Source organism: Propithecus coquereli, unplaced genomic scaffold (genome assembly GCF_000956105.1).
Source record: "Propithecus coquereli isolate 6110/MARCELLA unplaced genomic scaffold, Pcoq_1.0 Scaffold563, whole genome shotgun sequence".
Lineage (NCBI taxonomy): Eukaryota > Metazoa > Chordata > Mammalia > Primates > Indriidae > Propithecus > Propithecus coquereli.
This window is the reverse complement of record NW_012151541.1, coordinates 117,513-141,795: the sequence shown is the minus strand read 5'-3', so window position 1 is coordinate 141,795 and position 24,283 is coordinate 117,513. Positions and strand designations below refer to the sequence as shown.

Sequence of the window (24,283 nt, the reverse complement as noted above, 5' to 3'; positions counted from 1 at the left end):
TCTTCCCCTCTCTCCGTCTCTTCCTCTCGCCTTCTTTTCCCTTCTTCTTCCCCTCTCTTCCCCTTCCATCTCCCCTTTCTCTCCTTTTCCTTTCCCTCTCCTTCTCCCCCCTTTTTTCTCCCCCTTCCCTCTATTCTTTTCAATAATCTTTTAAAATTTTATACTACATATGTATTATAGAAAATTAGAAAATTACAGAAAACAAAAATATGACTTTTTAAAAAGCAGATTGTATTATACATTCTATTTTGTAATCTGCTAGTTTAGTAAAGATCTTTTACCTTTACAGTTCAGTAAATTTTCATTTCATCTAACACCTAAGCCATGCAAACATTTCCCTGTTGTCCTAAAAATGTCCTTGACAACTGATTTGTCTAAGCCAGTATCTAACGCACACTGGTTTGATGTCCCTTAAGTCTCCTTTAATCTAGTACTATTCTCTATCTATGACACTGATTTGTTGAAGAGACCAGGCCAGTTGTCCTGCAAAATGTCCCACCTTCAAGATTTGTCTGGTTGTTTACTTGTGTTGTTGTTTAGCTTCTGCCTGTATCCTGTATTTCCTATAAATTGGAAGTTGTTTTTAAAGGCCCAAATGGATTCAAGTTACATATTTTTGATTTAGAGTGCATAATAAGTAATGTTAGTACTTCACATTGCATCACTTCAGAAAATACGTAATATCTAGTTAACCCACCAATAGTGATGCTAATATTGATGCCCAAGAATAGGGTGGTAATAGTCTGAACTTCAATTTTATGGTTACATTTTTTTCTCACTTGATAGAAAGCTGATTGTAAGATGTTATGCACCGTGTCATCATACAAATGTTGGGGTACCAATTCAATCATTTATCTGATAATTTAAACATCAGTTGATAATTTTAGACAAGTTACTTTTTACCATCTCTTATACTTGAGTGCAAGATGCCTCTCTGAGGAAATGAGAGGATTATTAATACAACTCATCAGGCACCATGCAAACAGTAGTTTGCAAAAACTTATTAGTCTCGGGAGAAACTATACACACTAATGGTGTGCAAACTGACTAGGTATCAATTTTTTATTACACAATTCACAGCAATAAGAAAAAAAATTATAACTAATTCCAGATGAGTGTTAATCATGCCCAGGGACTGTCCTAAGTACTTTACATGTATTAACCCATTTAATCATCACAACAACCCTCAGAGATGAGTACTGGTTTTATCATCCCCATTTGGAGATTAAGAACATCGGCAGGCAGGTTAAGCAATTTACTCAAGGTTATACAGCTGGTTGATGGGAAAATTGGGATTCGAGCCTAGGTACTTGGCTTCCCCTGATCTCTTCACATCGTCATGCTCTGCTGCCTTGCGTGGAGGAAGGCGGCGTCATCTCGGTAAGCTAAAGAACCAGTGCTTGTGCAGGGAATTAACAGCTCGTGCGTTCTGCTCATCCATTGCTGTGCCTCTGTCAGGCCAGTGTTTCCATTGTGCTTTCTGCTTCCGCTTCTTGCCCAGCTTGTGCAGACAGAGTACGCACCCTTGATTTTTGCCTCCCTTCTTGCAGGACTGGCTCCTTTTGATTCTCCTATTTATCTTTGTTGAGGGTTTTCCTTTGAATTTCTTCCTGCTTGTCTGAGCATGATTTTTATTTAGAATGAGAACAAAATTTAAATTTTCCTTCTTTTGAGATAGCATTATCTGTTTTTCCTTTTTCATCGTCTTCTTTCCTTACAAGACTGTACTTTTTCTGATCTCTTAGTTTTTCTACTTAATCCTACCTTTCTTTGCTTTTAAGCCCAGCCCTTGGGGGTTTTGTTTTCCTTTTTCTTCTTTTCCCCCATACTCCACAAGTCATTTGGGTCTACAGCCAGCTTTCCCCAGTATTTATTCAACATAAAACTTCTAGTTATAGATTAATTTGAATTGTCTGCATTAATTATTCAAAAGACCATAGGAACCTAGGAGCATCCCATTCCATGGTCTCAAGAGCTCGGCAATCATCCTCTCGGTAAGCTAAGTAGTTATTGCTGAGGCCCAGGGACAGGACTGAGAAGTAACATTTTCTGTTTTTATTTTATTTTTCCTTTAATTTTTAAATAGACAAACCAAAAACCCTTTAGCTTTGGGTTTTTTTTTTCAATTGTAAAAGTAAAACTTGTTTTTTCAAGACATTGTGGGGAAAAACAAAAATAACAAAAAGAAAATAATGATTACTTAGAATCATTACTAACATTTTTGTATTTCTTTCTAATCTCTTTTCTATGCATATTTTTCTATAGAAAATGAGGATCATATTGCATAATATGTTATATGAGTACTTTTTCTAATTTAACATTTTGAGCAAGCATTTTTCTTATGTCATTGCATCTTCTTTAAAAATACTGCTTTTTATGACTATACAGCATTCAATATTCTGGCTATCCCATAGCTTATTTATGCATTTCTTCTGGTTCTTTGGTTATGTTTTCTTGACTCTCCATTGGACCGTGTTCTTGTACATGCAGAAATAATCCAGAATCTCATTAATTGTATCTTCTTGGGAGTCACTTGTTTTTAGAGTGACTAGGTAGCCTGTGCTTTCATTTGGAAATACCCTACTTTCATTTAATATAAGGCAAGGAGAGAGGGTTTCTCCCTCTTCTTCTTTCTCTTTTTCTTCCTCTTCTGTCTTCCTCATTATCTTTGAGCTCAGCTGAGAATCTGGACCTCGGAGCTGTGCCTGAGTCTGGGCCCTGACTGGTTCAGTGGAGTTTTTTCACCATGCTAAGTTTCAGTTTCCTCATCTTTACACAAGAAAATTACTCATAACCTTACTTTTCCTCCCCAGAATGTCATAAGAATCAGTAAAACCTGGGAACAAAGTGCTCTGTAGAGTTATGTTATGGCCAGATGATGTCTGGTTATGTTCATGTAGAAGAGTGTGCATCTTGTGCCATCTCCCAACCAGGGTGGTCTTTGCATCTCTAAGCTAATCTTTTTTAGCAGTGTGTTATCCTATAGGGTAGAAAGGAAATACAGAAGCAAACTGGGAGATCCAGTCTCTAACTTTAATTGTCTCTTCTCCAAAGCCAAAATAATCCAAGCCTTCTGCCCACATAAGCATCGCATCCTTTCCTGCCTTGCCTCTTCCCATGACCTTGTTTTCCTTTTGATGTTCATTTTGAGGGTGGAGAGGAGAAAAACATATTCTCTTTTTGCTGCTCTCTGAGTCAGTGGCCTTTGTGGGCCTTTGAGTTCTTAGGCCAGGAAAATTGCAGAGCTTACCTGACCCTTCTTTCAGGGACTCTTAAAAAAAAAAAGCATTGCTTTATTTAGATTCAGGAGCACTACCAGTTCATTCAGTTCAATTTACTAATATTGTTTGATTGTCTATAATTGCTCAGTATTCAAGTTGGCACTATAAAAGCGCTACAGAGCAGGCTTTCAACATGGTTCAAGATTTTAGATTTCTTACATCTCAGTTGAATAGACAGGCCAGAGACTCCTGAAGCAGGTTACAACTTAAGATAGCAATTTAATGAGTGGTACAGATAATTAGTTGTCTACAGGAGTTTGGAAAAGGAATAGATTCATGAGAGGAGAGTCACGAAAGCGTCATAGAGGGTAAAGAATTGAGCTGATGTGCTTTTCATTACCTGCTGCCAGAATTCTCAGTTATTCTTATCTTATGGAAATATATTTTAAATGTTTCCATATTATCTGATCCCAACTTCCTTTCCTGCATCTTTGTCCCTACTAGAGATGCCAGTCATGAAACCAGTCTGCCAGTACAGAGGCTTCCTTTTGGCCAACAATGGGAGAAATATGTGGGAAGAGCTTGGAGCCTGAGTATGGCAAACTTTGAATGGCAACGAGAGGAATTCAAACCACAGGTCAAAGAGAGCCATTCACCATCTTAGGCAGGACAATGAAATCTCAAAAACCGTGATTTCTGTGCCATTGGTGGCAGTATTTAGTGTGGTTTACGGTGGAAGAAACTATTTGGGAGCCTGCTATAATAATTCAGAGGAATAGTGGAAACGAATTCTTAGATAATAACAATGGGAACTGAAAGAATGAGATTTACTAAGAGACAAAACAAAGATATAGGACGAGGTGACTGACATGAGGTGGGAAAAGGTAAATACTAGAGAGAAGAATCAAAATTCACTTAGTCATTCAATAAATATTTATAATGGCCTTTCCATGTTCCAGGCACTGTACTAGGCACTGGAATACAGCAAATAACAAAGAGTTCTTGCCTGTATGGAGTTTATATTCTAGTAGGAGAAACAGACAATACATAAATAAATCAATAATTATATATCAGATGATGATAGAATAGAACAGGGCAAAGAGGATGGGGTGCTAGGGATATTGCTATTTTATATAGGGGGGTCAGGGAAGACCTCACTGATAAGCTAGCATTTTAACTGATTCTTGGAGGAAATGAGGGATTTTGCTGTTAGCTCGCCTCTGAGGAAGGTATTTCAGGCAGAAAAAACAGTGTGTATATAAGGCCATGAGATGGGAATGTGCTTATCTGGTTAAAGACGCAGTAAGGAAGCTTTGTGCAGAGTAGGCAAGAGGAAGGGTGGTAGTAGATGTGGTTGCGGGCAGGGTACAACTGCATGAGGAAGGGCCTTGGAAACCATTGGAGAGCCACTGGAAGATTTGGAGAGGTGTGCTACGGTCTGACTCCTGTTTAGATAGGATTATTCTGGCTTCCATGTTAAGAGAGGACTAAAGGAGGAGCAAGGTAGAACAGGAAGGGAAGACCAATTAAGGAGGCTTCTATAAATAATTCAGGCGATAGTGTATTGAAACAGAGTGGTAGCTTTGGAGGTGGTGAGAAGTGGTCAAATTCTGAGACGTATTTTGAAGATGGAGCCAATAGGATTTGCTGATGGATTGAATGTGGCATGCGAGAAAAAGAACAGTCAAAGATGACCCCAAGCATTTTGGCCTGAGCCATGGGAAGTTGGAGTTGCCATTTACTGAGTGAAGTATGTGGAAGAGCCACTGATTCTAGCCCAGCCCTGTAATTAATGAAGAATCTGAGAGCCAATGAGAAGTGACTTGCCTTAGTTTACCCAGTTAGATAGTAGTAGAGAATGTGACCAGTTCTATCAAGTTTTCTAACTTCTATTCACTCCTCTGTCCAGGACACACCACACTGCCTGAGGTCAGTTTTAGACATGGGAAAGGGAAGGTTTAGTGAGCATAAGAGCTGGGAGATTTGAAAATTAATCACATAAAACTGAGAGTTGAAGCCATGAAAGTGAGTATTCAGAGTAAAGGGCAGTCGAGGCCTAGAGAGAGGACATAGAAGAGCTAGCAAAGAGGAGAGAAGAACAAATTAAAATGGATAAAAGGAAAATGAGAATAATATAGCTCATAGAACTTAAATGAGAGGACTCAATGTTGGGTACTGTGCAGGGGCCAGGAAGAAATGGATCTGAGCAAATCTGGATTTTGGAAGCTTGGAAACTGTGCTCCTCTCAACACAACCTCCTCTAAAATTCGTAGCACTTTTCTTGCCTTTTCAGCTAATCATGAGAAGGAATGTAATAATGTAAGTCGGAGACAGGGAGTTAAAAATAAATTCCCTTCCAACTGTAGCATTATCTTCTTGTGAATCTTACACAAGAATTTGACCTTCCCAGACTCCCGTGTGCCCATCTATTAACTGAACAAGAAGCACACTTCTTGCCCTCTTTGCCTACTGGAGATCATGTGAGGATAACAGTGACAAAGTATGCGAAATTGCTTTGGAAAAGAAAAGTTATATAAATCAAGATAACCTTTTCTAGTTGACTTTATGTTTTTAGTTTTAAAAAGCTTGATAAAGTCATAAAAAACTTTACATTAGAGATATATTAAATGCAGAACACATCGACCAATAAAATAGATATTCTTTAAAACAACATAAAATATTGCTTAATATCTACGTCCAGTAGTCTCATATCAAATCCTGCCTGGGCCTTTTAACTTAATTTAATTCTGTAGCCATTGTTACCCAAACACAAAACAACTACCCTTGTCCTCAAGGCCACTCAGGTCTTTCAAGCTTTGATAGGTCAGCGTTGGTTCTTCTGATGAAACACAGGGCAAGGTTTTCTCTGCCAGGTTTTGAGCAGTCTGTCTGTCTCAGAGCTGCAGGCTGAAGCCCCAGTGGAGTCTAATTCTGTCCTTCCAATTCCCTTGATGTAACAGTATAGGAAGAGTGGGAATGGAAATTAATTGTACCTGCTGGCATTATTAAAGTTATCAGGGCATAGCCCCTCTTGGGCCAGGAAGATTAAAAAGGATGTTGTAATCAGAGCAGATGATTTCTGACACATTAATGGACTTCCTCCTCAGGTTAGATGTAAGGATGTGATCTGAGCTTGTTGCCTCTGGCCTGATACCACATAGCTCGGGGCTATGTAGTCTCTGCCTCATCCTTCCACCAGCCTGGAGTAAAGCCAGGCTCCTGCTCTCTCTGGATCAGAGATCTCTTAGGTGGAAAATCGGGCCTTCTCACTTACGACTAGTGTATTCTGGCTGCACATTTGTCAGAAGATGCAGTCAGTGCCTTGGTTAGGTTAGACCTTAGAAGTTACACCTTGTTCAGGTTCAACAAGAATGAAATGAGGAATCAAGGTGCTGTTCCCTGGTGATTCAGTTCGTTTTAGCAAGCGTTTATTAAGTGCTTTCCCCAAGCACCACAACCAGGCCCCCTGGGGCGGGGAACCTTTTCATGTGGGAAGGCCACATTAATTTAGCTATAAGCAAATAAGGCTAGATTCAAGAAACTTCAATTAGATACACTTAAAAATGTACATTATTTTGTAAAAATCTAACTACTATGTACTTAATAATTTCAAAAAATGAAAACTATTTGTTAAAGTTAACTAATCTTTTAATGACTTTGTTGTGTCTGCTTTCTGTTGGAAAGCATTTGAATGTTTGGTTGCAGCATGGATGTCCGCAGTTTCAGTTGATCCTTTAGATGGGTGTCAGTCATTTATGATCTTAAGGGCATCTTGATTTGGGTTAGGCAGGAGAATATAGATTCACAGCAATGAGTGGTTGAAAAGCAAGAAAGCATTTTTTGGATATGTTGCCAAAGACGTGGATATTGAACTGCATTTTTCCATATTTCAATTGGATCTTTCTTAGCATCAAACAATGACTTTAAAATGTCATCTACTGAGAGCTCAGTCAATTCCATCTGTAGTTCTTTAGGTGCCTTGATGACTGAAATGCTAATCTGAGTGCGATGTCATGATTCTCAAAGTCAGTGAACCTTTCGTTGTATTGTCTAAATAATAGGTCTATAACAGCTGTGTATTCTTCAAATGATTCACATATATTAATATCATCCTGCTCATCAATGACCTTTGCTGACCAGAGAAAATGTTCATCTAAAATTTCCTCTTGAAGAAGAAGTGTTTTGAAAAAAGATAGCTTTTTTCCAAATGCTTGGATTTTTTGCCACATATCATATATATATTGAGTTTTACCTTGCAAAGAAATATCAAATCGTTTTGATTTGACAGATCACACAGAAATGCTGCGTTCCTATAGAAATCTTCTTTCAATAATTCACATTGCCGATTTTGTTCTCCATAAAATTTAACTATCTGTTCTTGCAGAGGTAAAATTTTGGCTAACACCTGTCCCTGCGATAGCCAGTGTACTTTAGAATGATATGGCAAATCTACATTGAATACCTCCTAGTTCAACTTTAGGATGTTATGAAACTGACCATGCCGTGTTGCATTTGCATAAATATAGTTAACAATACTTATAACTTATTGCAAAGTATCACTTAAAACAGTAGCTTTAGCACAGAGATTTTGCTGATGCAACATACAATGAAAAGAAGTAAGAGCATCTGGATCTGTTAATACTTTTTTTATCTGTGCAATAAACCCTTCATGTTTTCCTGTCATGGAAGGTACACTGTCTGTTTGTACACTCACTAAATTTACCAAAATCAGTCCAACATCATGACATTTATCTCAAAAGTTGTAGAAGATATCTATTCCCTATGTTCTGTTCACAAGAGTACCCAAAGCAAGTAACTCTTTGTAGCAGAGAAAATTTTCTGTTGTGACCTGAATGAGTATAAAATCCGTGCTGAGTCAGTAGTGTTAGTTGATTCATCCAAAGCAATCGAATAATATATATTTTCCTTTTGAAGTATTGCATGAAGTTGTTCTGTTAAGTTGAAGGCTAATTCATGTTGCCGATCATTATGGTTCTCCTTGAAAGAGGCAGTTGTTTGTACTTTGAAACGTTATCTGGGTCTATGCATCCTACAACTTCGACAATACATTCTTTCACAATTTTTGCATCACTGAATGGTTTCCCTTTTTTCCCAAGTATACAAGCTACTTTATAAGTTGCTTCAGTGGCATTATTTCCAGTTCTTATTGCTGCTTGAAAGAATTATTTTTGCTTTTGCTTTTCATCTTTTAATTTCTAAATACAGTCTTTCATGCTTCTCCCTCTAATTTAAGATATTTGTGATCCTTATGAGTGATATAATGCTGATGAGCATTGAATTTCTTTAATGTTGATATTGCAGTATCACAAAGCAAGCAAATCATCTTATCTTTAGCAGAAACAAGATAATATTGTAATTCCCAATCCTCATTTAAAAAATCCGTTTTCTTCCTTCAGTGTTTCCCAGTCTTTGATGTGATGGACTGTTCAGCAGACAGAATTAAAAACTACTGTCGAGCTGTGCAACTATTCACAAATTCCACTTCAAACAGAAATACAGTACACTGTTGTCAAAAGCTGATAACAGATTGGCATACGCGACCCCCATAAACTTACCAACCAGCCTCATGTTGGTAGTGGCGCCAGTCAGGCAGGGAAAGTTAGAACTAAATCATGAGCGTAGCAGCCATCAATTTAGCACTGATGGTTTCCCAGTCAATCTGGGAGGATTATTTTGTTGAAACTTATTTTTTCTTTGGTATTTTAAATACGTTCATTTTAAAAATAAAAATGTAAACGATAAACATAAATGTATTAATAAAAATAAAAGGATTTGTTCCATAAAATTTGGATTTCGTCAAAAGTCTGCACTTAAGGACCTAAAAGGCCACATATGGCCTTAAAGCCACAGGTTCCCCACCCCTGCCCCAGAGAGTTCTGCCTGCATACACACTGTGGTATTTGTTGGTGTGGAGGAGAGAGGCCCTTATGGTAGTTTATGAATCTAAAAAAAAAAAAAAATACTGATCTGGGAATGAGAATCTCATCCCAGCTTTCACACTGACTCACAGTGCAACTTAACTCTGTAACCTGTAACCTGTCCAGGACTTGATTTTCTAATCTGTAAAATACGAGTTTGTACTAGTCTTTCTGAGATTTCTCTCTGAAATTCTGTGATTAAGTGAGGGAATTTCTATGAAAGTGTTTGGCAAACTATTAGACATAGCACGGATGTGTGGGGTGTTATGATAGTTCTAAGTGTAGACAATACATTCACTTAACACATAGTTGATTGAGTTCTGGCTCTGAGGGGCACATTGCCATGTGTGGAGACTATGAAGATGGCACGACATGGCCCCTGACATAAGAGCACAGAGTCCAGTGGGAGAAACAGACATGTAAATAAGCAATGACAATACCGTGTAATAATAGGTTCTTCAGTGGAGGGAAGCGTGAGGTGAGTTTTGCCTTTTGAAGTTTTTTGTGTCTTAAGGAGAGTGGTAGTGTTGGAAAGGGAAGGATAGGATTGCTGGGAGGCGAAACAGCCTACCCAGGAAACAAGGGAGTATAAACAAGTGAGGAGTGTTGCAGAACTACAGGTATCATTGGTGAGGTTGGCTGAGCACAGGTCCCTTGTAGGGGAACATCAAGCAATGAGGCTGGGAAGGTAGGACCTTGCATGCGACACTAAAGGGCTTATACTCTGGAGCCAGTGAAGCAGAAGCCCTCTTAATGTTGTGGTTTTAACTTTTCATTTTAAGATGATTTCAGACTTAAAGAAAGATTGCAACAATTGTACAAAAATTCCTGTATACCCTTAATTCAAATCCCCAAAATGTTAAAATCTCATATAACTGCGGTATAAGAAATTAACACTGATACAATACTATAATCTAGTGATCTTATTCAAATTTCACTGATTACTTCACTAATGTTCAATTTCTGGTTCAGGGTTCAGTTTGGGATCACACATTATATCGAGGTGAACTGTCTCCTTAGTGGCCTCTAATCTCTAGTGATTCCTCTGTCTCCCTTTGTCTTTCATGATTTTGACCTCTTTGAAGAGTACTAGCCAGTTGTTTTGTAGAATCCCCCTCAAGTTTGATTTTTCTGATGTTTCCTCATGATTAGATTCAGGGTAAGCAATTTCGGCAAGAACACCATAGAAGTAATGTTCTGTTCTTCTCAGTGCATTATATCAGGAGGCATTTGCTTTCGACTTGTCCCATTGCTGATGGTGGTAATTTTGGTTACTTGCTTAGGGTGGGTATCTCCCAGGTTACTTTACTATAAAGATACTACCTTTGCCTTTGCACTTATGCCTTGCATAAGTATCTGGTAAGGATACTTTGAGAGTATGTAAATATCCTATTTCTCCTTCCTATGTTCACTAATTTTTAACATCTAAAGATACTTCTTAACTGAAACAATTCCAGTAATGGGTTTTACCTGGATGGGTTTTACCTGGGTGACTCTCGGACCAAATTCATGTTGTTCAATCCAGAGCTGTTTCTAATCTCCAGTGTAGATGAGCTCACCATTTGGTTATAGGATGTGAGCAAACCAGATGGTGTTCTCTATAACCCAGAGGTACTTCCACTGGCCTTTTTCCTAAATTTCTGCCACTTCCTGGCCTAGCTAGTATCCTTCTCTCTTGGGTTCAGAATGAGTGCTCTCTGCCCTAACACAAAACCTGGAGCTGCAGGCCATGGTCATATGATTGGACAATATCAAGGAAGCATTTCTTACTGGCTTTTCCACAGAAAGAAAATAAGCAAGCCAGCAAAAAGAGAGAAAGGAAAGGAGGGAAGACTCAGTTCTTACCTTAAGAAGTAGCATGGGGGAGATGTTTGTTTGAGGATGGTGAACTTTTGCAACATTGCTTTGTAAGGGAGCTGGAAAGAACATTTCAGTTTTTCATGACTGGAGGTTTAATTGAGTTTATAGAATTACTTGAAGAGAACTTTGGACTTGGCCTAAGAATTTTGGATTGTTCCTGACCCCAGGTCAATGGCCTACTTGAGCCAGGAAGGAAGAGAAGGAGTTGAGGTGAGGGAGTTGAGCTTTTTGCTCCAAAAGCTATGGAGGGTACACCCTCTTCTATTCTGGAGTCCTGCTCAGTTTCTGAAAATGCCCTTGCGCCGTGTGAAACAACAGCCCTTTAAATATATTCCTACCACTGCTGATGTAAGCTGATTAAACTGGCAGGCAGATGATGAAGGGAATGGTTACATGTCCTAGGCAGGAGGTCATGACAGTCAGATCTGTGGTTGACAGAGGAATTTCAACACGCGTTCAAATCAGCTCCTAAGATAGATCGTCTAAGTTCCCCAGGCCTGCCTCGTGCCATCCTCAAATACACTTGGCTCCTTCTGGCCCACAAGACTCACACTTTAGAGGTTTGGCTTGGTGTCCACAAATCAAATCAGGAAAGTCGTGAGGAGTAGTGAAGCCCTCTTTGGGAGATACCACAGCATAGGAAAACAGCATCAGATCAGGAATCAGGTAATCTGGGTGGGGACCCAGGGCTCCAGATGGTTTCTTTGTTTATTTTTCTTAGTGGTTTAATTCCCTACCACAATTTTGACATTTCCTTCTGGATGATTGTGATCTAAAGAAATAGCTAAGGAAGGCAAATTTGAATTAACATCTGGTTCATGGTGAAGACAATTGAAGTTTTCAGATTTTGTAAAATTGATGGGTGCACAAAGTAGAGAAAAGGAGAAAAAGGGCAGGCATAGTTGTGACAGCAGGCTCTCTTTTCTAGTTCCGCATTCTATAAGCAGTGCTGAAGAATCCAAAAATATACAGATAAAATCCTGTCTTTTTTCTTTTTCTTGCTTTTAAAAAAATGTGCTTCTAAATGTCTGTGTACTTGCCTAAGAAAATATTTCTCAACCTCTCTGGAATATTTAGGGTTAATTAAAAATTATAAAAACATACCACAAACCTAGTGCACTCTTTATGCCTAGGGTTTACATAAAAAGTTGACACGCTGTGGCTTGGAGACCCTAACTCCCTCTCCTCAACTTGCTGGTTTCAACCCTATGTATTTGGCTTCGAAGTCCTAATGCCACAAGGAATGCGGAACCAACGAGTCCACCCCATCTACAACTAGAAGGACATCTTGATTAAATTAGTGTCAAGGGGGGTGGAGAGAAAGGCACAGTCTCACAAAGGGCGTTTTGAGGAGCCTTGTAGCGCCTGTGGAGAATGAATGTTCTCGTTAAATATGGCTATGACCTGCAGCTCCACACATGCTGGAGACACAGCTCAATTGTCCCCAGGAGTTGGGAGGGGGGCGGGTGTGATTGCAGGGAGAGGCCAGCCGGCAGCCATGCTCTTCATCTCGAGTGGAGAAGACAGCCTGGCATGGAAAGGCAGGAATGCAATAAGGCATGCCATTGCTTTCTTTTTGCTAGAACTACAGCAGCAATTCTTTGATCATGGTCCTTGCTTTTGGAAGGGATTAAGAAGTGGTTTCCTTTCCTCTGGGTGTTCAAACCTTCCCTCTGCTCTTTGCTTCTCTTCTGGGTACTAAGAGGACTCCTGAAAGCACCCATTGTCTTCAGCCTCTTTCCACTCCCTTCCTTGGGGCTCCCCAAGAAGATTATTGCCTGAACTCTATAGGACAAGAACGAGAAGCGGTGCCCACACTTGTCATTTACCCATCATCCTCCTCTCATTCATCCTTAAGTCTGAAGACCAAAGTGAAGAACAGACGGACTGTTGAAGGCTTCTCCGGGACCGCGCGGGTCAGTGGGAAAGCAGTAATGCTTTCTAGCTGGGTAACCCCTTGGCTTAGTTCCATCTGCACCATGGCCAGGGTGCTTCATGAGACATGCTTTTGCCATTTGCCCTTTGAACTGCCAGCCATCCAAATACAGAAAATGGATTTAAAAGCTGATTAAGTTTTGGATTCCTTTCCTTTCACCAGAATATCCTAACAGCTTATTTTTATAGCTCTGCATATACGATTCTCTTTTGAACAGATGGAATCACAACTTTTCCAGCAGTATATACCTGAGGATTTAAAAACTGATAAATCAAGAATATTCTCTTGTAGTATCCCTCTCTTTCTTCTTGTGAAAATTTATGGCCTTTCTTCCCTCCCATCTTTATCCAATAATTATTGGGTGCTTATGATATGCAAGGCATCGTACAAGATGAAGAGAATACAAATAAGACAAAATAGCATTGAACAGGAGTTTGTGAGTTCACATTCCGACTCCACCATTTAATAGCTGTTCCCGTGGGCAAATTGCTTGACCTGTCTGAGCTTTAGCATCTATAAGTACTAAGTGCTTTATGTGTAGCAAGTAGAGGGGTGAAATCTGAGCTGGGTTTTTAGTGAATGAAAATGATTTCAGTAATTAAAGATGAAAAAGTGAGGAGTTGGTGAGTGGGCGGGGGGAGTTGGAGTGGAAGGACATTCCATATGGAAGGAACAGGCTTCAGGATGAAAGCACAGAAATGTGTGAGCACTCTTCAAAGGGTGGTGAGTAAAAAGTTTGGCTAAATCAGAGTGTTGATGAGGAGAGTAGCTGAGACAAAGCTGAAAAGAGCCCTGAATGCCACACTAAGGGCACTAAGAGACCTGAATGAACAGACCTTATTCTGAGAGCACTAGGGAACCATGGAAGGTTTATTCATAGGAAAATGTTATAATAGTACTGCTGTCTCAAAAAGATTGGGCCTCTAATTCAGGGACGGGCTAATACGGGCCTGTGATGTGGTACCAGTGACAGGAGGAATGAAAAGGAGACAGATGTCAGACGTATCATGAAGGAAAAATCAACAGCATGTGGCCATTTATTGGAGAGATTGGAAGTCAATGATTACTTCTTTCCATTTTTATGCTAGTATCACTTAGGAAAGGCCAGTGTGCTGTTATAGAATTTGAGATGGCTGGTAAAGCTGACATTCTCACATATGTCTCAGGAACTGGATGCCCAAATCCTCCTCAGGCCCCAAATGGCCCCATAGAATACTTCTGTATGTGCTCATTTTTTGAACTTCTTGTAGAATTCCTCCATTTGGTGAACTTGGGGGTCACCAGAGAATCTCTGAGATTTGAATCTGGATTATTAGTAACTCAGCTAACTTCAAAGATGCCCTTTATTTGAAGTAAATTCAGCCTCCTCTTTCTCTTTCGTGGATTGTGGTTTTTGAAAAGCCCCTAAGGAAGTAATGAGGAACCATATTTAAAACCTCAGGCTTGCTTTTCTCTTGTTTGACCAGAATGCTTTGGTTACCATGTCCTGGGAAATGAACAACTTTAAAACGAAAGTGTGGTAAGCCTTTACTATCATCAGTATCCATTCATTCTTTCATACAAAGCACATTTCAGTACTTATTAAGTAACTGGAATTGACTGGACCTGGTGAGAGATACAAATAAACATAAAATAATCTGTGTTCAAAAGTTTAAACTTAGAGGTGTGCTTCTGGAAATAGCAGCTTAGGTAATTCAGACCGACTCTTCTGCTTCATTGGAGCTGCGTTCCCCCAAGAGGCATCTACCATTGTAGAAAAGAATGCTGAGGGGTGAGAAGCTGAGCAGATCTTTTAATAGAATGGTAGGGTTAGCAGAACAAAAACTGGAATTTAAGACCAAGGAACAGGCACCCAGGCTTTGGGACACCAAAGGGATATAACTTAGAAGTAAGAGTAAGGCAGAAATAGATTGATGAGTCTCAGGGATTAAAGCCTAGCTTCAAATTATCTTAATCTCTAATTGAATTAAGGTGATCTAGGATAGCTAGTGGCTAGGAGCAAATTTAAATCTTCTCTAGAGGAAGATACTGTTATCCTAGGCCTAATATATCTCTCATTGTTTTTCATATACAATGTTTGGCACTCAATTATAAGTAATTAGGCATTTGAGGAAATAAGATCTGTGACCAAAAACTAAGAGAAACAACAGACTCACAGGAAATCTAGGTAATGGTGTTGTCAGACACAAACTTTAAATTAACTATGGTTAATATTTTTATGAAATTAAATGATAAGAATGAAACTGGAAATAATAAAGAATCAACTCAAAATGGATCAAAGACATAAATGGCTAAACCTAAAAAACTCTTAGAAGAAAACACAGGTGTAAGTCATCTTCATGACCTTGAATTAGACAATGGTTTCTTAGGTATGACACCAAAGCACATGCAACAAAAGAAAAAATAAATAAGTTGAATTTCATCAAAATCAAAAACTTCTGCGCTTTAAAGGACACTATCAAGAAAATGAAAAGACAACCTATAGAATGAGAAAAAAATATTTCCAAATCATTTATCTCATAAGAGTCTAGTATCCAGAATACATAAAGAACTCTTACTACTCAACAACAAAAAGACAAACAACTCAATTAAAAAATAGACGAAAGACTTGAAGAGGCATTTCTCCAAAGAAGATATGCAAATGACCAACAAGCACATGGAAAGTTGGTTTTATGCTACTCTTTGTCCAACCCTGACACCTGGGGTCTCAGGAACATGCTCTCAGGCCAGGTGTGGTGGCTCATGCCCATAATCGCAGGACTTTGGAAAGCCGAGGTGGGGGGATCACTTGAGGCCAAAAGTTCGAGACCAGCCTGGGCAACACAGTGAGATCTTATCTATACAAAATATTTTTTAAAAATTAGGCAGGCATGGTGGTGTGCCTCAGCTACTTGGGAGGCTGAGGCAGGAGCATCACTTTAGCTCAGGAGTTTGAGGCTTCGGTGAGCTATGACTGCCACCACATTCCAGCCTGGGCAGCAGAGCAAGACCCTGTCTCTAGAACTAGAGTAAAGGAAAGTGCTCTTTTCATAATTGAACCCTCAGGAGCCTCTTCTCTCGACAGTAGGATTCTAAGGCAACTCCAAGACTTCTAAAACTACACAGATCCCTCAATAAATTGCCTTTGCTGCTGGGTTCCTCTTTCTTTTAAAAGTATTTTATCAGCGATTTTCCTAGTGCCCCAGGCATTTCCTGTACGGGTGCTGCTGACTGTTTTACTTCCTACCAGGCTGCCCTCCTCCTCTTGGTAGTCACACTGCCAACTTTCACATGAGCTCTATTAACTCCTGTTCTTCCAGCCTCCTAGCCCAGCCATCTGGGAGCCACACAGGCATTCTTCCCAACCCCCAGCTCCTAGAATTTCTTACTGGAGTAGGGCATATGCTTTCAAGCACCTTATCATTCTGGCTCTTTTTTTCTCCCCTTCTCTCCCAGTTCCAAGCCACTGATTGCTTTTCCTCCTGAGTTCATTTTACAGCTGCTGAGAGATTTGAGCTCTCCTGTTGCCTGTTTGCTTTTGTGTCTTTTGTCCCTTGTGTCCTAGTCTACTCAAGGGTGCCCTCAGTCACCTAGATACCATTTCTATGCTTTTAGTGTCCTGCTTGGGGAAATGGGTGATCACTCATCTTCAGAATGACTTCAAGAAATGCTTTGGCATGAGAGATCAGGACCTGAAGACCTTACACCCCCACTCAAATCTCAGACTTGATTGTCTCTTCCATTTTAAGGGATGTTGTTTTGAGCTTATTTTCTTAGTATTAGGACAGATTATTAAAGAGAGTAAAACAACCATGGAGGAACATTCAGAATGTTATAGGACTGTGCTGTCAGAGGTCCTAGGAGAGCAGAAGGCCTTCAGCCTCTTCCTGCCCCAACCCCCAGCTCCCCTGTCCCAGCCCAGTGGTACTCAATCTTGTCTGGATTATGTGTTCCTGACAAGAGGCTTTGGTCAGTTGTAACAGAGCGTAGTGAGCATCCACAGAAGGTAGAAGCTGAATCTGTGTCAAGGAATGGATTTTCTCCCAGAGCCGCTAGTATTATTTGTGGGTTATCAATCAAGTGTTACCGCTCACACATTCCAGAGCTCCTCGAAAAGCCTTAAGGAAATGGCTTTCAGAAACAATCTCCCTAGAGGAGATCCTAGATTTCATTAAACCAGAACTTCATCATGGATAGTCTTGGTATTCTTTGACCTAAGTAGTCGGAAGCTCCTACCTTTGGATGTTTAATTTATGACCCCGGTTGAACCATGTCCTAGTTGTGTAGCTGAGAAGGATCTTTTCTGTTTAATCTACCTGCAGGAACAGAAGGTAATTGCATCCTCCTTAATTTCTTTCTACCACCCCCAGCCCCACCATTTCCTCCTTTCTGCCAAATACTTTTTTCATCTTTATTTTGAGTTTTTGTTTTGTTTTGCTTTCTTTCCTCAGGAAAATTGCATTATTTCTTACAGAGTCATCGTTACTTTAGTTCTTACTAAAACTGGAGAGAAAAATGGATTGTGCAACAGTAGACATTAGGAAAAATGAAGAACCTTTTCCCCTGTGGGTCCACAGAGCCCCTATTGGAGGAATCATGCCTGGGAAGAAGCTTCCGGAGGCCTTCGCAAGTCCACGTGTCATTAACATATTCGAGAGTACGCAGGGAGGCAGCATAGTATGTATGGTGGAAAGAGTACTCAAGTGGGTGTTGAGAAGGCTGGATTCTAATGTTAATATTAGCTGACATTTGTTGAACATACTAGGTGCTAGGTTCTGTTTTAAACACTTTACACAGATTGTCTCATTATTATTTTTACCCTATTTTACAGATGTGGAAGCTGAGGCACAGAGTGGTTAAATAACTTGCCCAGGGTCATATAATTGCAGAGTAGAAGCAGGATTCAAACCATGCTCCAGAGCCTGCATGTTTAGCCTTCTTCTAATACTGCCTGTGGTCCATGATAGAATACTGAATAGCTGTGTGACTCTGGAAAAGTCATTTCAACTTTCTGGGCTCATCTCTGCAGTGTAACCAAAGGGAGTTCATGTGGGTAACCTCTGATGGAGTTCCCACTTTTAATAATCTATGTGATGAAAAGGCCACTATATTGTTTTCTTCTTGTTGTTATGTGAAAGCAAGTGTTTAAGCCTGAACTAAACTTTGATTTAATTGATTCAACAGCTGATTATTTTATGGTTATTGTGTACCAAGCAGTGGGCTGGGCACCACAGCGGATTCAGAAAGATGCTTCAAAAGTTATCATCTGTCTCTTTCATTAGTTTTAGATGGTTTCATGTTTTGGTAGCGTTGGGATTTTTTTTTTTTGAGACAGAGTCTCACTCTGTTGCCCAGGCTAGAGTGCCGTGGCATCAGCCTAGCTCACAGCAACCTCAAACTCCTGGGCTCAAGCAATCCTACTGCCTCAGCCTCCCGAGTAGCTGGGACTACAGACATGTGCCACCATGCCCAGCTAATTTTTTTTTTTCTATATATATTTTTAGTTGTCCAGATAATTTCTTTCTATTTTTAGTAGAGACGGGGGTCTCACTCTTGCTCAGGCTGGTCTCGAACTCCTGACCTTGAGCGATCCACCCACCTCGGCTTCCCAGAGTGCTAGGATTACAGGTGTGAGCCACCGTGCCCGGCCGGGATTTTTTTTTTTAGACTAGGTTTTCCAGATGATTAAATAGAAATCAAGTTGAAAAACCATTCATATTTTAGAAGATGAATCCTGAAACATGTATTGGGTCTTAAATTGTGTCGAGTTTCTGACATTTTCTTTTAATATATAACTTTGTCACTAGGAAAGTTTAACAATACCCATCAACCTCTGAGTGAAGGAGCTACTGGTGAGATTAGTTTTTATGGTGCTTGCAAGCTCGAGGGATTCTTTAAGAATGGAATGTGACTGCTTTGGGAGTCACTGATTCTGAAGCAATAGCATTATAACCTGAGATATCTATTACTAATTTAGAAGGGCAAAATTAAAGAAAAAGAATTTACTATCTATAGCTGGATTTTTTGAAATCAGATTTCTGTTTCTGGCAAGCTGGATTCAACATCTCGCTTGCTCCGGAGTTAGGTTATAGTGTGGAAACCTCTTGACTGAGATAGGAACAAAAATTGATCTTAAGCTGAAAACTAACTTTAAGAAATTTCATTTCTAGTAATTCCTTTGAGATTGGAAGAATTGCATTCTGATGGGCTCAGACATCAGATTAATGTCCATCTCTCTGAGAAGATTGTAAACTTTTCAACTGTCTGTTTCGTATTCAAACCACAAGTGCCTGACACATCATAGAGGTTCTATAAATATTTGCTGATGGATTCTTTATTGCTCACTCCCTGAAATCTAGCCACTTCTCCCTTGCCAGGATCCAGTAATTGAACCTGCTTTGAAACATCCAACCAGCCACCTCAAGAGGGCAAGTTATTTAGCTCCTGTCTTGGTTGGTGGGCTCTTGTCCTCAAACTGCTATTTTCTTTATTAATTCCACAATGACAGTCTTTTGTATGTACCCAGTCTTTTTAAACCTGTGTATAGTGGCTCATTAATGAGTTGTAAAATAAGTTTAGTGAGTTATGACCAACATAAAAAAATAGGAAAGAGTAGGAAACATTCCATGTACTGCACATAAGTACTTTTATTGTAAGCACACATATTATACTATGTTACAATAAAAAGTATATTTTTTGAGCATCCTGGTCTACCCATCTTCAGGAGGCAGAAACACCTGTGGTGTCCGTCTTGTGGCAGCTCCTAGCCTGCTTCTTCATAAAAGTCTTACAATTCAGTATATTTATATTTCATACGTCCTTGGGCTCCCCAGAGTATGAGGTCCTAACTGGAGCCCAACTTTTATTAGAGCCATCAACGTGGTATCCAAACCAATAAGTGAATGCTGACTAGAAAGAGCCCTGCTTGCATATATGCAAGCAGCATGGTCGAGGGGAAATCTGGAAGTCATTCCTGAGCTCTGACTTGCTGGATCACCACCCCCTGAACCCCTGCAGCCTCAGCACCCAGCCTCACACCGAGCCACCTATTTTGGTAGACTGAATTGCGGGGGGAGGAGAGGCCAGACACAGTGCCCACCATCACCTAGCACTGGCGCTGCTGCCAAACAGCCACTCGTTTTAGCCCTGTCCTCCCCACCGACAGCTCTTCCGGCAAAGCGCCAGCTCATGAAACTTGGCCTCTTTGAAGTGGTGAGCGAGTACCCCTGAAACCATCACCTTGTGTCTGGTGGCATTTCTCCTGCTGCCAGAGCTTAATACAGGGTCATATCCCTTTCCTCTGAGATCTAAAAAAGTAAATTTAATTTTAAACTGAAATTTTTTAGCAGTTGGTCTCTGAAGAATCTTTGGGGTGAGGAGGGGATGCTAGCACTGGTAGAGGATATATGTGCCCTTGAAGATTGGATTCTTTTTTGGAAAACTGCTCACACAGGCTAATCAGCACAGAACTAAATGGCCCTACTCTATCTACCTGCTGACAGGCTCAGCCTCGGATGGGGCTGGAATTAGCTCTCACCACATGGCAGAGACATGCCTTCCTCTCCCCGCCACCTCTTTCGTGCAAATAGGGGGCAATTTGGGGCCTGTCAAATAATACAACTTTGACGTGTAGATAGCCAATAAACAACAGCCCCACCTCACTCCCAACTTGGAAAGCATATTAGCGCTTATGTAAATAGAGAATTGGGTAATAGGTAATTTCCCTGATGAGAACTGGTTTGAAAACCCTTTCATAATTGACGTTCTTTGGGAAATGTTAATAGGCAAGCCCAGGAAATGTACAGATTTAAAGAGGACCGAGGCGAATGACAAGCCTAGTGTCCAGGTAGCCCAGACCGTGTAGCCTCATGTTTCCATCCACTTATGCTGCTATAACCTTTCTGTGAGCAAGAAGGCTTTGGAACATTACAGTCGTGGGGAGATGGCGCTGTGCATTTCAGTTCTGTTTCCATTGCTGTTATCTGTTGCAAAAGGAAGCTTTCCTACCCATTTTGTAAGCCCACAACTGGCAGGAGCTGTTGCAATCGCATTGTCTTCTGATCAACCTCTCCTCGGCAGCAGGCAGAGTGAAGCACACTCTGGCCAAATGGTTGTGGTGAGTTTCAAAATAAAAGATCCCAGCCTGAGCACACCATCTCACTTCCCATCCCACAGAACGGGCATTGTTAACTGTGCCACATCTCTATTCTAAATTTAGGCATCTTTTTTTTTTCCAGGCAAAGATTACTATGCAAACATTTAAGAGAAAAACTTTGCCCAAAGTAATTTCCACCACCCGCCCGCCCCCCACTTCTATTTGGTTTCCTGCAATGTTTAGATGACTCATTCTCTTCCAAGAAATTTTAAAGAAAAGACATGCGGGCTGTATATTAGTGCACAAAGACCACTCTGTAAATCTCTTTTTCTTCCCTGCCTAGAAACCCCTTGCTTTTTTATAGGGAATGGAAAGGCTCTACAGTCTTCATTGTCATGTACTCAGCCTCATCAGGTTTTGTTGTTCCTGGGAATAAATGTCCCCCTTGTCTTTGGGTGGGGCCCCCTTGTGGCTTCCCAGCTAGGTCAGCCCCTCCGCAGTGGCCAGCACGGAAGCCCTTCCTGGGGCCACGCTTTCCACCAAAGGCACACAGTTAAGGTTTCTGAAATAGAGAACGGGTTGCCTTTTATCATCTGTGAAAGGAGAGACGCTGACAATTTCCTGCCTCTCGCCTTGTGTCAGGATTGTGCCTGATTGCTAGGGGCTTTATCGTACATTTTAACTGGGTGAGCTACTTGTGTATTCCCAGCCCAACCCTCAGCCAGAGGGAGCGGTAAGTTAGATTGCTTCAGCAGCCTGTTCAAATAAACAGGGATGATAGTTGAGGGGTCCTCCCAACTAATCAGTACATGAAAGGAAACATCTGCCTGGGCTTAATTGCTATTTTATTGGTTACACTTTCCCCCTTCTCCCCTTCTGCCCCCTTCCCCACTCTGGGACTAAGTTATTCAAGTCATGAGTGAGCAACAGGGTGGAGGAATAGGAGCTTTCTCCTTTAACCTCTGCCATTTAAACACAAGGAAGTAGTAAGAGAGGATGGGAGGCTGGTAGGGGGAGCTGGCCTGGAGGTGGGAGGGCAGGCCAGTGGGAAGTGATACTTGTGGTCACTTCCTGACCCTGTTGCTGACTCTGGGCTGGCGGTGAGTCATTTTGCCTCACTTCACCTCCTTGGGCCTCTGCTGCTTCCGTGAAGCTCAGCTTGTCTCTCAATGGGAAGCAGAGGCTGGTATGTGAGAGCGTAGGTGCAGGGCATTCCCTCTTGTGGCTTCTCCCAGCAGTGGAGGTCATTGGATGGGAGACACGGGGAATGGTGAATTTAAGACTGGCAGGGTGCTCCTGAAGCCATCCGTTTTGTAGAGCATCTGGGTCCCTAAGGAGAACTTGCTCATTATCTTCTGTGCTATGGTGTGTAGCTAACCAACTGTTCACTGAAGGAGGTGGTGTTTGAAACTAACATGGACTCAGGAAGCCAGGCAAAAGATCTTGTAGGATCGCAGAATGGCAAAAGTTGGAAAAGACCTTAGACATGTTTTAGCTGAAGGCTTTCATTTTATGGAAAGGAAAATAGAAGCCCAGAGAGATTAACCAGGTTGTCCAAAGTTATTTCCTTGGCAGTGGAGGAGCTGGGAATAGGAGGAGACTCCTGCAGTTGCTCATTTAGGGCTCTTTCCACCCCTTTCCCCACTACCAGGGGTAAAAAATTCATGCCTGCTCATGACAGAGGTCACACATATGGTATATTTAATAATGAATGTCTTAATAGAGAAATGGACAGAGAACACCTTAATAGACAAGTAGTAAACCATAAAGGAAAAATTAAAATGACTGATAAACATGATTCACTAGAATCAAAGGACTGCAAATTACAATAGGATAGCACATCAAATTGTTAAGACAAGAAAAAAGTGAAATAGCATTCTTACATGCTGCTGGTGCTATTTTAAATAGGTACAGTTTTTCTCAAGGGCAATTTAACAGTATAAATGAGCAGTCTTTGTCCTAGCAATGTTACTTGTGGGAGAAAATAATGAAAAATGTATGCATAGATTATATACAAAGTAATTTAATATACCACATTTTTTATCACGAGAGTTTGGAAACAAAGTAAATGTCCAAGAATAGGAGCTATATCAATACATATTAAAATGCAATAAGGAATAATACATGGGGCAATGCTCACAACATATTTGTGAATAAGTTCAAAACAGTTTATAATGCCATCCCAATTTTGTAAAAATAATAATGAGAGAGATGATTAGAAAAATACATAACAAAGTCTAGAGTGGTGATTTCTTAGTGATAGAAATTAAGGGTTTTTATTTTCTGAGGTTTTCTACAGTTTCCTTATTTATTACAATAAACATATATTACAATCGTAATCAGAAAAAATATTTTTGAGGTAAAGGTGTATGTGTCTTGATAAAAAGCAAGATGTTAAATGAATATATTTCTGACATGAAAGTCCTCTTCCTTTCTTTGCCTAGGAGCTAATCTATGGGGGATGGGGGGCATTATTATGCCTTCTGTTTGGAGGGCATTTTTGGTATCTGAATTTTTAGTAGGAAAGAACCAGAAGGAGTTGGCAGAAGATAAAACAAAGGCTTCCCCTCGCAATGACCCAATGATGCCAATCAGTTTTATCCCCTACTCTCTTGGGCTTGGCATATAACACTCAGTATAGAAGGTGTGACAGTTTCCTTCCTGCTTCCTCATTCTTCTCTATTTTTTGCTGCTCTCTCTATGTAAATGTCAGTCTTGGGTGGCAGCAATAAAGAATCTGAGAACTACTACTGCTCAGAATTAACCAGTTGAAGACCCCTTAACATATATTATCAGAATCAAGTAACATTAGCTAATCTCGCAAGTAGTCAATATTGAGGTACCACTGCCCTGGGGGTTTGGGGTTGAAATAAGGCAAGTGAGAAATATAGTTCCTTTCTGCTTGGAGTTTCCTATTTGGTTAGGGACTTTGAAGTCCTTGAATGTTTATATTCTTTTTCCTATCTCATTCTATCACATACACATCTTAACTTTGCTTTGCAATCCTCTGGAATGCTTGACTTACAAGTATCTGAGCAAGTGTGTTCCACCTAACAACGGTTGCTAGGTAGGATGTGGCTTTCAGGACTGCTCTTTGGGGACCAATAGAAAAATCAAAGGCTACAACCCTCCCTCCACACGATTGCCTTTGCTAGGCTATAGAAAGGGCACATTTCATTTTATTAAAACTCTTTGAGTAATCTGACCATAATTGGGTCTGATTGGAGTGGTTATCTGATTTGCTGGGTTAAAT

At 40.4% G+C, this 24,283-nt stretch overlaps 1 protein-coding gene across 1 annotated transcript in view; it reads left to right on the top strand.

The window, feature by feature from the left end:
• Nucleotides 1-24,283, top strand: part of SRGAP2 (SLIT-ROBO Rho GTPase activating protein 2) — a 226,279-nt gene that overhangs the window by 128,766 nt on the left and 73,230 nt on the right. The gene's annotated exons all lie outside the window — the stretch shown is intronic.